General features: G+C 37.3%; 1 protein-coding gene across 3 annotated transcripts in view; it reads right to left on the reverse strand.

Annotated features, from left to right (window-relative positions):
• LOC136058555 (poly(rC)-binding protein 3-like) overlaps positions 1-14,820 on the reverse strand; it is a 480,047-nt gene that overhangs the window by 360,159 nt on the left and 105,068 nt on the right. The window contains exon 2 of one of the 3 annotated variants that reach the window (XM_065752096.1): positions 12,611-12,749. The exons of 1 other annotated variant lie outside the window; for it this stretch is intronic. The gene's annotated coding sequence lies outside the window, so the exon portion shown is untranslated. Of the gene's footprint in view, positions 1-12,610; positions 12,763-14,820 lie in introns of those variants that run through there. One more of the 3 variants, XM_065752097.1, reaches the window with a different exon arrangement.

Here is a 14,820-nt window from a genome sequence, read left to right on the forward strand (position 1 = left end):
AAGTGTTACAGCTTTGCAGTGAAACTTTTCATCATTGGACAATACAGTAGTCATAAAATAGATTTAAGATGAGTAGGATAACTCTTAGACACAGTTTTAGAACCCAGTCCACAAGCTGCACTACCAAATGTCTCTTTCTTCCAATAATTAAATGCTTTAAAAATCAGCATGTTCCAAATACAGTATTCTAGATCTGAAAAAGGAATCAAGACAAACCCCAAAGGTAGCTTTCTATAGGCAAATAATTATTCTTACACTGCAGCAGTGGACAATGTTAGAGAAGAGATGAATAGCATCAACATTATTACCCTGTGAAACTCCAACAACTTCACTACTTATAATTATAACAGATACTACTCCCGTGGTAAAACAAAATGATTGCAATGCAGAACTCCATGAGCCAAGAACATGAAGCACTGTTGAAATGAAACAAGGATAAGCAATCACACACCAGCAACACATAAAGCTTTCATTCTATGACAGAAGGTATAGCCAAATGAGACAAAATTCATGACTGGCTTATGAAAGACTTCAGGTAAACTTGTTATTAAAGAAATAATAGTAAAAAGAAAATGGAACAATATGAATTCAGAAGGGCAGTATCAGACAACAAAGTGTTGTCAATTTATAAGTAGGTCCTACACAAGTTCTACATTTTGAGCAGCAGAAACATAATACTATACAATCTATGATGCCCTAAAATAATTCCTCAGTTCTATAATCAAAGTAGCAACTGCAAGTATAAAGAACAGAAATTCTATCTCAAAAAGCAGTGGAAGCTGCTTCTCAATGGGAGCATGAAGTCTGGACACCATCTGTTAGTTCTGCCCTGCAAAAGTACAATTGCACTGAGATTCATCATACAGAGTCAAACAGCAGAGTATGACTTGGCAACAAAATTGGTTCTACCCAATCATAACCTGTTAAGTTGATGCACTACAACACAGCCATCAGATCAATAGATACAAACTAGCTGAATATTATAATTATTTCAGAAAATGCTACTCTGCCTTGACAGTAAACAAATCAGTACATACAAAACTCTTAACACACAAAAGCTATGCATTCCATTTTCTGCCTTGGCAAAAAAAAAAAAAAAAAAAAGGCCCATAAACAGGATGACTTTTTACATGGGATGGAGTGAAAAAAACACAATACATAAACCAAGCCTCTTTAAAAACTCTCCATGAAACTTTGCTCCTTTTATATTTCACAATAACAGCCTCTTGATTTATTTTGAATAAATTCATGTACCACAGAAAGCAACTGTCTTCCCCACCTTGGACCACATAATGCACCAGCTCAAGTGAGACTTCAGACTCCCAACTGCACCTCTCCCAGCAATTCATGCAGACTCTGTCTGCCAGCAAAACAACATCCTTCCTCTTTCCCCAGTAAAGTAAGAAGTGTTTCTTCAGCCTCCACTGCCCCCTGTTCCAGCACAGCTAATATTCCTTGGATTAAGGACCAATCATTCTGGGGAAATTCAGTTTGAGGCATGTGGTGGAGTAGACATTTTTAGCATTAGTCTCACTGACTCTAACAATTATCACTGACATTGAACATTAGCATATTTTTGGAGCATATTTTTTGGATTTTACTTTTTTACTTTTTTTTTTCCTAAACTCCATGTGCTTTTCCTGAAATACTGCTTACAAGGCTTTTATAGAACTGCAAAGCATTTCCAAGTAGTATGCTACAAATAACACTGTCATTCAGAAGGACTTCATAGGCATTGTTAGCCTCATCAGACAGAGACTGACTGAGAACATCAAATCAGTAAAATAACAAGTTGATCCTTGACTTCAAAGATCTTCTAGAACTGTTCTGAACACCTTTACACTTCTTTTAAGGTCTGTATAGCAATGATTATCCTTGAAAATTCTTTAAAATCTACTGTAGCTCAACAATATTATCTGAATATTAACTAGTTGGTCAAGTAGCAAAAGGCAGTATTCTCCTGAAGACATTAAGAATAACAGTTTTACGCTACCTATCTTCCTGCTTCTTAGCAGAAGTTAAGAAGCCTCAGTGCCCTGCCTGACCTCTAACAGCTTTAAACCTCATCTGAGATTGCCAACATAAAGTTCTGCCTTAAAGTCTTGGAACAACTTCAAGAACCCATGAGTTTCATAAAATTAAATAGAGAATTGGTTCTCAATACGTATTCCTCCAGAAGCATATAAAAAATAACTCCACTTTGTACAATTAAGTCTACATAAACACTCTTCTTAGCCTTTGCCTTCATCATTTGCTAACATATATGAATATCTAAGAAACAGTACCATTACATTCTAGTCTGTTCTCATTGGTTACACAATAGGCCAGGCCCTCACAGAGGGTTATAAAAATTACCATGATAAATTAGGGACTAACCTGCTGGTCAGAAGCCATAGCATTATTCTGATTAGATGCTGTAGTTCACATCAATGTATGTCACCTCAGGCTTCCCTGATTCTAACACATTAAGGGTGAGATTCCTTTCATCTTAAATTAGGTGCCTAAATAGGTCAGATACATCTCAATCTAGGTCTCCTTCTTCCAGTCGGTTACACAGACAGTCCTCGACTAGCTCAGGCACGAAGAACTATGAGATTATTCTTCAAGAATCCTTCAAAATCTCTCTGTAGGAAAGCCCAAAACACATCAGGCAACTTGTTTACATTGGAATGCATCAAAACTGGCGAAAAATCTTTTGAAATACTGAATTATCAAACTTCTATGCACCCTAAAGCAAGAATAATTAAAAAAAAGAAATAATGGAGAAAGTAAACAGAATATCTATCAAAACAGAAAACTAAAGAAAAAACTTGCCTAGAGACACATTTCAAAGAATGTGGTTTATTAAAAATCACAAAATAAAACCTGAGAAAGTTTCACAGTCATCAGAGAGGCAAAAACCATTTAAGCTAGAGGACCATATTAGCAGCAGATCAAATAAGAATAAACTGGTTTTGAATTTACCTGAACCAGAAATTAGAAGGCTTCTCATTAGCACAGGAGTTCAGCCTATAAAAGGGCAAAGAGCCCTGCTAAATTGAAGATGGACTATGACAGCCTTATGAAAGGGATCTGTATAGAACAGCAGCTGTGATGGTAAGAGGAAAGTCAGAGTGACTCAGGAGGTCCCTTACATTCCTCTGCTCCTAATTTAAATAAAGCAGAGGCCACATCGATCCAAGAACAATTAGCAGCAGTGGTTGTATAATTCAGGATTCAACTTTAAGTATCTCCTCTTTGTACTCATCACAAACTCTTTTACCTTCATCTGACTATAAGCTGCTACTAACGGACATACAAAGAAACTCCTGCTTTCTTTCACTGTCACCTCCGCCATGATACTAAAGAAAGAAAGAGCACTAATCCCTTTTCTTTCTTGTTCACAGAAGAGTTATGCATTAAAACCGTTACACCATTGAAAATAAGTTCAGTTCACTTTGGTTGCACTCCTATTTATGCACTGCACGATACAGCACTTCAAAACTAAAGAATAACACAAACCACCCTGGTAAAATTTCCCTTTAGATATCCTATATATATATATTAAATATATATATATAGAGAGAGATGGATAGATATAAACGTATATAGTTTTACATCAACATAATAACAAATTACAAAGCTAGGCAACCCATTCTATTGCTACTTATAAAGCACAATGAACTCTGTTGTTGGCTTTTATGAACCAGTAAGGAACTGACTGTCATGAAAAGACAACTCCTACTTGAGAGTTACAAGAAAACTCTCTTCCCTTTCAGGCAGACAACCAAGTATAAGAATTAAGAAAGCAAATAAACAGTGCTTGTGGAGGAGGCACAAGAAAATAAGCAGCACCTGTGGAGGTGGCAGTGCTACTCAGAAAAATGGACTGCTAAAGAAATTTTTGAGGGAGGCCTGCAAGAATTTTCTGAGAGTATATGTTACCTAAATAGAATAAAAAGCCCATGAAGCAGCTGTAATGTGAGCTTCCAGAAGAGTGGAAATACTAACAGAAAAATTTTATTAAGACAAGTAAATTGTGGTATATTCACATGAAAACATTAAAAAAAAAAAAAAAAGACAACCACAACAAAATTCAGACAAACATCCCTTGGAGCAGTGGACAGAACTTTGAGACATACTAATTCTGAAATCCAATGGGGCTAGCTCTAAGGAGGGCAGAGACAGCAGTGATGGCTGGTGGAAACCCACAATTTGCAGCGATGTATGTGCAAGGGCTGCTGGTAACGGCAGGTAGAAGATGTCCTGTATGGCCAAATGTGGTAATACATGTCAGAACTGGTAGGGGCAAGGCAGAGTAATGTGTGATGTTACAGTGAGTGATGCTGTAAGGGGATGTACCAATTATGTGGTGCAGTAAAGGGTGCTTGAAAGTCCTATTTGGACTTAATTAAAGGAAAAGTTTATTCATACAATTCTGTGGGGCAAAAAAGTTCTTATTTAATGAAGTAGGAAGTGATTGAACCATATCCATTCACTTTCAGCATTTAACTGTTTTTTGGTGAAAATGTGATTGTTTTTAATCATTGAAGAGGCACTTTATTTTTCCAGTTAAACTCTTGGATGGAAAATATACAGCCATTCAATCTTTGTTGCTGATGGAGCCTGAACTCAGTGCTCTTGTGAGAAAGTGGCAAAGGAGCTGATGGAGTTGCTGCTGATGGTGGAGAGCTGGTAGAGCAAGGGGAATTATATTTGCATAATGTTTCACCTGAAAAAGCCCTAAAAAAAAGACTAATGGGGCAAATAGTTGAACAAGAAACTTAGTATAAAATAAATTAAAAAAAAATTAGGAGGAAAAACATTTAGTGACTTTATATGATCCCCTCACAGCTTTGAACTACTCTAGAACTCAGTGAAGACTGCACTGACACCAACAGTGCGCCATTATGACAAATGAACATAATGTTTTAAAAGAGAAAGGACGAGTAAAGCATCTCCTCCAAAAATTGCTGGTCATTGTGAGAAGGTATACTATGACTACTATTCCTTTTCTTTTTTTTTTTTTCTGAACAAATGATTTTTTCCAAAATATATGCTATTTAAAGACTTCTCAGATGCTAAAAAGAATCATTGCTGCTCTTAACCAAGTTCTTCCTCACTAATTGCAACACAGCTGCTATTAGCCAATTCCCCTGGCCTCTCAAGCTCCCACAGTGATTTGAAACTCTGATAATGTTTTTCATTTTGTTTCTTCTGTAGACAGAGGCAAAAGCATTTCCTCTCCAACAGCATGACACGGGCTACAGACAGCCTGACGCCAAAGCTCTCTGCAAATCAATATATTTAATGCATTTGAAGTCAGTAAAATCTCCCAGGCTAGTCCAAGGTTGCCTGAGGAAAAAGAAAGCCAAAATGCTAGAGTACTGTGTGCATATGGATTAAATATTCAGTTTGTTTCCTTAAGGATATTTGGGTTTTAACTGAAACCCATTTCAGTTACACTGGGTTGTAATTTAGAGAGGAGTATGATTTTTTGTTTGTTTTCTCACAATGTTTCTAGGGGAATGAAGGAAAAATGAAAGAATTGAGTAGAGTCAGGCTTGGGTTGGTTGGAAGTATGTTTATATGCATAAGGACAAAGGAGGGGATAAATCCAAACAATTATAGGGACAAAAATATTCTCAATCCCATCATAACACTCTACTTTTTCCACAGGTTATTTTATTCAATTGAATATCACTCCAGCCACTCTGGCCTTTTCACAGGTTTTCACTATTTACTTAAGATACTTCTCTTTTTCATTAACCTTCAGCCACTATCATCGTAAAGCCTCTTTCTTGCCTGCAATGAAGTTTTACTGCCTCTTAAACACACGACAGAGACAGTCACCAAAGTGAGGGAGTCAGTTCTTCCCGTACCCAAATTATCAGAAATGTTCTTCCTTCCATTTAGATTCAAACATTCCCATGGATTTCCATTCAATCTACCACCACCACTTTCCATCCCAAACTATATATCCAGGTAAAAGAAGGAACATGATCATTGAAACAGCTGCCATACTTTTCAGTCTTATTTCATATCCATCAACTAACATGATTATATACTAGGCTAGCCTTTAAAACTCTGTTATACAACACTGCCATTTATTTACCCTGCTGCCAATCTTTGAAAGCTGCTAAATAATAGTTCCCCAAGTTCATTATTTGCTTTGCAAAACATTTTTATTTGTAAGCATTTTTATTGCTTAGAAGGAAAAAAAGGGAACATAATAAAGTTCATCTCTATGTACAACCTTGGGCTGCCAGAAACAGAGAATAAAATAACATTTCCTCCTTAATTCAGTACTTATCACAATTGCTTTGAGCACAAATACTAATTATTTCTTTCTAATATTTTAGCAAGACTGAATGTATGAAAGCAGATGCAGTGGGAAGTAAGCAAAGAGAGGTAGCTGTTTCTTGTGTGAAATAAGAAATTGATCTCTGTTAGTCCTTTCTTTGTGTATGGACTAGGTGATTAGAAATGGAAATGTAGCCCTTCTGTTACATCAAAAGGTCTGGCTATAAAATTCCAAACCTCTTGTGCTGCTTTTCTGAATACTGAAAGTTCTGGTTATCCCCCTAATATTTACAAACTCTTCACATCTTCTGTTTTCTTAATAGACTTCTTTATTATTATTATTATTATTAAATAGTCTGTATGGGTTTTTATTGAAAATTCAGAAAGTGAGAATCAGGGTATTTCCAGGCAATCACTGAATTTAACACCATTTATTTTTTGTTCTGAGTGCCTTCTGTTAAAAATGTTCAATCTGGTGAATTATGGTGCTACTAGACAGTGGGGTCCCTACCAGAAATTCCAGGACAACAACTTCAGCAGCTCTTGGGAATTATGTTTTATTCATGGCAAATGGTAGCAGGTGGATTATATTGCCTGGTTCAACACCACAGGAGAGAATTAAAGGAATAGCTTCAGTGTCTCTTTTTTGACCACTTACTGAAGTGGCAGAAAACAGTCGTGGGCATTGCACTCTGGGAGCAGTTCTGCCTAGTGGCATGTCAGAGGCTTTAGGCAGTGGTCCAGCTCTACGGGTGGCTCTGCTTACCAAGTCAAACTAAAGGTTCACTGCTTCAGTCAGAAGCTTTATATAATATCTATCAAACTTCCTAAATAAATTAGTGATCAAAATAAAGTGATAAGCCTCTCAGAAAAACTAGACTCATGGCCTCTCATGGCTTGTGATGTTAAAGTTAAGCCTCAAAGCCAGTAAGCAATAAAAAATCATACATATATTCACATCATAGCACTAAATATTCTCTGCATAACCTCTTCAAACCAATTCTTCTATCCTAGCTGCTTGCTCCTACTATTCAGCAATGCAAAACAGAATATATATATATTTTAGAAAGCGAGAGCCATTTCCCTTGGAGCTACTCTTCCTTGTGATCTACAGAAGTCATTTTTATCCCATGCTTTCTGAAGAAATAGCCATAATGTTGCATAAGAACCGTGCGCATAAAAGGCAAAAAGATGTAGTATGAGACATATGAAGAAGACTATCTCAACTGGACCCTGCTCTGGGCAGTGAAGTTTTTGTTCTGAACTTGCATTCCCAGTGATCTCAGATCTAATTGTTGTAACCTGTGATTCAGGTCTCAAACTTTGTATGTGGTTTCCTACTTTGTGAGAGTGCCTATCTCATAAATTTAAATATGATATAGTTAACACTGTGGCACATAGAGAATCCAACCAACACTGAGCCAGGCATATGATAAAAATAATATTCTGTGTACAAACTTGTACCTTTTCATAAGCCCATGGTGTAAGTAAAAACACCACTATGGTCCACTATCACGTGGCCAAGTGGCCAAGTTCCTCTCTGCTGTTTATTGGAATGGTTCAGCAAACTGACTTCAAATAACATGTGCCACTTCATTCCAACAAAGATTTTGACCCAAGTGTCTTGCTAATGCTTTTGATCATAAACACCAAAGGGCAGTAATTTTCAAGCTTAAAGGAATTAACACGCTCGGTTTCTATGGCTCAGAAAAAAGGAAAAAATAAAATAAACCAGCAGTGTTGTCAAAATAAGCATGTAGATGACAGTTCCAAAATGCAAATTATTCACTCCTAAGAACATGCAAGGCTAAATACTGTGGATGGCGGGACACAGCAATATTCTTTTTGAAGCTTCTCATGCAGAAGATAAATGCTGCACTCTTTAAACTCTGACTCACAGAAGGGAGCCCAATGAAATTACTGGAGCACTATCACACTGTGATGTTTCCTAGACCTGCAGTTCTCAATGCAAGACTAGAAATACAGCCAACCAGTCTTAAAGGGCAGCTGACGTTACACTTACTTCTTATACTCATGGCAGAGAAAAATGAATTACACAGAGAGAACTTTAACATAAAAGAGGTGCATAAAAATGTACAACACAGTACTGCCGTAGGTCTGGATTAGTTTTACATGTTTAATTATTTTTGTGAGGAGTGGTAATGAGCTCAATGTCAAATGAGATCAGAGGAAAGCTGTTAGGAAGTGTTGAGGGACCTCTGATCCAAACAGGGACAGAAATGACAGGGAAAAGGCCAGTTAGAGTTCTGATGGCTGTGTAGAGAAAGAGAAACTTCTTATTTGGACTGCTAAATTTCCAGCTAGCTATTATTATGTAAGGAAGAAAACCACAAAGCTTCACTGTGAATAAGCTCCCTCACTAAAACAAACACGCATTTCTCAAAATGCAGCAGCCGCACCCCCAAACAATAATATTAAGAAAGGCAATATTGAAGTTATCACTTTTTATAACTTTCCAGAACACCATGCTCTTGCTGGCTTCCTATCTTTAAAATAACATAGCATGAAAAAAAAAGAACAAAACAAACAAAAATAAAAACCAACCCCAAAGATGAAAAATACTAGAAATGAAAAACTAGTCAAAAAGAACACACATACTGCAAAAAGACAAAATATTTATCCATTTCTCTATGAGCATTCTTTTCAAGAATACTTTTATTCTTTTTTTTCCTGTTACGATTTGTAGAGATCTCTTCTCCACAGAAATTTGTACTTTAATAGTTGCAGAGTACTAAAGTATTTTCTCTGACACAAGGAATAGAAAGGAACATGATAATATTATCCAATGGTATGGAGAATATAAATTACAACAATTTCCACAGAGCATAATCAAGCTGCATTAAAAACTCAGTTAAATCATTGAGTACATCTGTAAGCCATAAGCAAGGTAACATTTTTTCACTCAGGTTAACATCAGGAAGTTTACATGTGAGTGAATTCAGACTGCCAACCAGAAAGAAAACTTCTCTGAACATGAAAACTATCCACAAGAAACTGACATTCAATGGATGCCGAAGTTCACTTTTCATTACTCCTTTGTTTGTGAAGTCCCACAAACATCACTACCTCAGCAACAAGGTATTAACATTACACTGAGCAACTGCTGAGATCCTGACACAACATTTAAGCCTCAAAGACTCAAATCTACTCCTCATGCACCCAACAAGGGTTAGGTGTTTGAGGGATCTCACTCCCAGGCACTCTTTAGCCTGGGTTGGCATGGGCACCAACTTCCCAGCAGAAGTGCAAGCTAAACTAGAAAACAGGAATAGAGAATGGCCCGTCAGTCTCACTGCAGCAGTTCCATAGTGAAGAATGCTGTAAATAGCACACAGTTGGCTGAAAGCCTCATAAGAGAAGAGCACAGCCAGTGTCCGGGCAGCTTGTTGAGTAAGGAAAGAGCCCAGGCCAGCATTATGTGCAACAGGTGTGAGGCTTCAGAGCAGGTTTGCCACTTCAGAGTACATCATTGTCAGCAAGCTGCATTCTGTGAAGTCTCCCTCTGCTCCCCTGAACCCTGCATCCTCACCATCCCTCCTTCAACAGAAGTGTCCATAGCCCAAAGATTACAGCATCCTACTCAGGGGTCTGTGTTTGACCCTCCTCAAGCTGAGACCAGCACAGACTCCCTGGGTTCATGTTCCCCTTTCTGAGTAAGGGCACAAGCAATGAGCCCCGAAGTAACCAAAAGACGCAATGACAATAGCTAAGCCTGGTGAGACCCATCCAAAGACCCTGCTGTGGGGACCTACCTCTGGAGAAGGGGCCAGACTCTGTAGCTGGCAGGCACTGGGCTGTGTTCAGCATTTGTTATGGGCTATTTCAAAGCAGGTTCTGCTGTGTTTGCAGGTTTCCACCCGATCATGGTATGCACTACAGAGGCAGATTGTGTGTCCTAGCCCCATGTCTTTATTGAGCCTTCCTGGGACTGGCTGCTGAAAGCACCTGTTTCAGTCCTAAATATGACAGCAGAGAAGCACAGAGACTACATCTTTCCCTTTGATCTCACACGTAAAGCATTTCTGGCCCAAGACTGTAAATATTTCACAATTCTCCCACCAACTGCAATGGGAAGTGTGCTGCATTTGCTATATTGTGATTTAACTCTCTGTACCTTGCAGCTGAGAACAGAAATGTTCTTGTGATAAATTTCCTTAGCATAAGATTACAGGCAGTAACAACAATGAAGAAAAGAACAAACACTAGAAAAAAAAAGTGCATTACTTAGATGAAATAATAGAAACCATAAATCACTGCAGTGACAGGATTAAATGTGAAACCTTTAATTATACATTTAATCATTTACCAACTTGCTATTTTCCCTGCAGTAATGTTCATGAAGCTTCAATAAGTTTTCAGCGTGAGGACGATTGTATTTTACACATTGATTTTAAAACCAACTCTGCACACAGAGATGGTATTAAGAATAAAATTAATACTAACTTTAATCTTCAGTTATGTTGACACGTTTACTGAACATCCTTGTTGTTCTCAGTCATAGTGCCCCTCACTTAATGACACAACTGTGTCAATACGTGTCAGGCCCATCTCCACTATACAGATGTTATATAAAATGAAATAGAACTAGGGAAATAAGTGGTGATTCAGAAAGTGCACTGCAGTATTAAAACCACAGAGCGTAATTGCATTGCTGAAGAAGACACTGTGTTATTTATGAAGTACTGACAAACCCGTGCCCACAGGCTGTTTCTGCTCTACTGCTTTTTCTAAAAGGAGGCAAGAAACTACTGCTAGAGGAGAAAAATGACTCCCCAGTCCCTTAACACTTTTTCCTATGGATTCCAGTGTCCAACAGCAGAGAGTGGGACTGGTTTTTCTGTTGCTACTGGGTTCAGAATTGGAAAGGGAATAACTTGATTTCTGAAAAAAAATATGTGCAACAGCATAATCTTTCAGTTATTTACTGACAAAACAAAATAAAACATAACAAAAAAATTCAAAAAATTAAAAAAGGAAAAGAAAGAAAATTAGCCTTCTCATTGGAGACTATCACAGACAAGTTATGTTTACACAGTCCCTCTCGAAGTACACTCAGTATGAAAAAAGTGGACTTTCTTCAAAGTCAGAACATGGCTTATATGCTAACAGATATAGCCCAGTATTATACTAAACACGTCATTGAGTAGCAATTGTAAAGGCACTATTACACTGTTGGATATTGTACTGCATATCTGGGAGATGTAGGCAGGAAAATATCTGTTCTCTGGAGCATCCTTCATTTTGTTGCATTGTGTTGCAAGCTCTGACAAATTGCCTTAAGATTCCTAGGTAGGGTGAGCTGACACATGGCTGAATTCATAATTCAGCAGCTCTACCTTTTCTTAAAAACAAACAAACAAAAAACCAAAAAAAAACCCTGTGTGCACTGGGTTTGTGTTATAGAGAAGATGAGTTCATTATTCAGCTTAGGCACAGAACACAGAAGCAGGCAGGAACTTTGCCAGTGTGTAGGGAGCAATACCAAACACAGTGGAAGTATATGCTCAGAGTGACTTTTGGTGGAGTTAAACATTTTTATTACTGTCTTTTGCAGAGACACACACCGCTGGTTGAATTGCTCTGAGGTAATCTTCAGGTCTGAGTTGGATTTTCTTCCATTTTAGTCATATGTTTAGATTATCATAATCTTGTTGAAAAGTAAATAATCCGTAGACAGAACTCTTGAATGCATTGGATTGGCTTGTTATGCACTGGAGGAAATACTCCAAAATCTGCTGAGCTCTGTACCTCTACGGCATTTTGGAATAGGCAAACACAGAAAAAAAAGGGGAACATAAACTTAGGTATTGGCTATCACATAAACAGACTTCTCACTGAGATAATTTTTCCATTTCATTCCATGAGGAAGAAAGCATTGCCTAAGGAAGACAGGGAACACGCCTAGATCTACAGGACTCTAAGCTCACCAAGGACTAGGAAAAATGAATTTTCCTACTCTCTTTTTTCTTTTGTATCTCTTTTTGAATCACAAGGAGTTCAGACAGATTCAGTAATAGTTATATATTCCTGTATCCCCACCCAACTTGAAAAGGGCCTGCACAACACACATTAAAAGAAACACGACACAGAATCATCTGTTCTATTAAATCCATGCTCTAGGCCTAAACTGAAAATACAGGGGGTATCTGTCTTTGTATTTCTGAACATATATATGAGGCTCCAGTGGGAAATTTTTACAACCTTTTTCTCCAAAACTACTAGAGAGAAAAATTTTGAGGCAACTCTTCAAACAGGATCTCTTGCTGTGTATCTAATCTGAGACTGAGACACAGGGATATTTACTCACCCTGCCAGCAAGATGATCTGTAGGTCTTTGGAGTTTTTCTTTCTTTCCTTTCTCTAGTCCACTTATGCATCAGGTGCCCTTACAGATAAGGGACAGCCAAGTGACTTTACGTTTCTTGCCCTGGGTTTAAGATGGTTTCCTGTGACAGAGAGGATACAGAGACCAAATAAAGTATGAAGACGTTCAAAAAACCACTTCCAGTTATATCATAATTCAAGTCGTTCCTACCTCCTGCCTTCAACATTAGCTAATACAGAGGAATAAAATGACCAAGAGAGTTCCTGTAAAAGCTCTCTGCAGGGATCATAGCTTAGAAAGTGCCAGAATCATTTAAGCTGCCCCATTCAGTTGTGGAAAGATAATACATGTGAGGAGAGTTTCCAAAATCTTCCTGTATCTGACAGAAATCAGGTCTACTAGGTAACTGTGCACATTTCAAATATGTTTTCCTTTCATCTATGGTAAATGTATCTATTCTTAAGGTTCTATCCAGCTGGCCGTGATCCTGTCTGAAATATCAGTTCAATTCCACCATTCTCAGCATGTTCACTTTCCTGTAACTTCTCAGCTTATCTGAACTATCCTTTCCACTTGCTTTTCACTTACCAAGGTCTTGCTTAAATACTACTAATTTTTTTTTTTTTTTTTTTGAACTGCAGTCTCTTCCACTTTTGGGATGAGCTGGTCAGAATATATTTCAGAATAGTCACCAAACACTTCTGTTTCCATCTTTTCTACCACAGAGCACTAAGTAATCTATGAGAGACCATTTAAACATGATGATCTCCTACGAAACTTCTCCATTTTCTTCAGAAATTTGGTGCATCTGGTGGAGAACTGGAAGAAGAGATGTTGAATCCTACAGATGAATCACACCCTCTACAACCACTTCACAGCCATAGATGGGTCAGTTGAAGAAAAGCAAACATGCAACCACCTGAAATATACTGCAGTTAAGAACACTATTAAAGGTAGAAATAGGCAAGCATCTAGCTTTGACAGTTTCAGAACTCCCCTGAATAATCTTCTAAATTGTCTACTGAATAGTCAAGAGAGAATAGTGTAAAAGAAAAGGAACCAATGAAGAATTATTTTTCATTGCCTCACAAAGCCTAAAATGCAAAGAACTTATAACAGAGGCAACTTCAGAGGTAAAATTGCAAAATTCTCTTCAGAGATTTTTCTATTAAAGGTCACGAGTATCAAAATCTATTGTATCATTTTAGATCCATTATAAAGCTACTATAAATAAAGTCTCTTATATGGCACCTTGTCATTGATTCCTATTTCAGTGTACTCAGCACTGCAGACACAGGAAATTCTTAAAATAAACAGCAGTACTCTCTATTTGCACTTAAAAAGGAGTCAGGACTTTGTACTTTTAACATAATTATTGTAGTTGCTCACTGAGCAATTTATATCATAACTGTTTGGGGATGAACACCACTATATCAAGATGTACTGTAATTTTGTCTACAGTGATTCATTTTACCCCTCTGTTTACGACAAATCAAATGAAGTCATTTTGCTGAATTATTTCTTAGTATTAAGAATATGAAAATTTCAAAGAAGTAATGCCAGAGTTTATTGTTCTTAGACAATTTAAAATATAGCAATACATCTTTCTTGACTAAAGCAGACCGTACAACTGGAAAACACAGTATATAATCTACTGAAGCTATTAAAGAACTCACAGTGGTTGTTCAAAAGTTCTGATTCAGAAGAAAAATTTCCAGAAAAAGTAAAAAATCTTGAAAAATTCCAAATAAATATTTTTTAAAAGTTAGTAAATTTACTCATTTGCAACTGCAAAAGAAAAAAAAAACACAGAAATAATATATTTAACTTCATTTCAGAATACATTACCATGTTTTGCTTAAAAGATTTGGAAAATGAAGATGATCATGGTAGGAAGATGATCTGAAATATCAAAACATCATTTGTATTGATTTTTTTGACAGATCAACCTGAAGCATGTCTCCAAATAAAACAAGACAGCAAAGAGGTCCAGATGAATGAGTTGCTTATGGAAGACTACCTCCCTAGCAAACATGAACCTCCAAATAAATCACAGCAGAGGGACAGCACAGACAAACACATTACAAAGAGGCAGGGAGGGTTACTTGGGAGCACTGCAGAACACCACTGTTCTGGCCATTTGGCACCCCCCAAATTAGGGAAGTCAGACAACAGCTGGACTTGAAACAGGT

The sequence above is a fragment of the Cyrtonyx montezumae genome, unplaced genomic scaffold, assembly GCF_038088225.1.
Source record: "Cyrtonyx montezumae isolate F1298 unplaced genomic scaffold, pur_monq_1.0 scaffold_8, whole genome shotgun sequence".
NCBI lineage: Eukaryota > Metazoa > Chordata > Aves > Galliformes > Odontophoridae > Cyrtonyx > Cyrtonyx montezumae.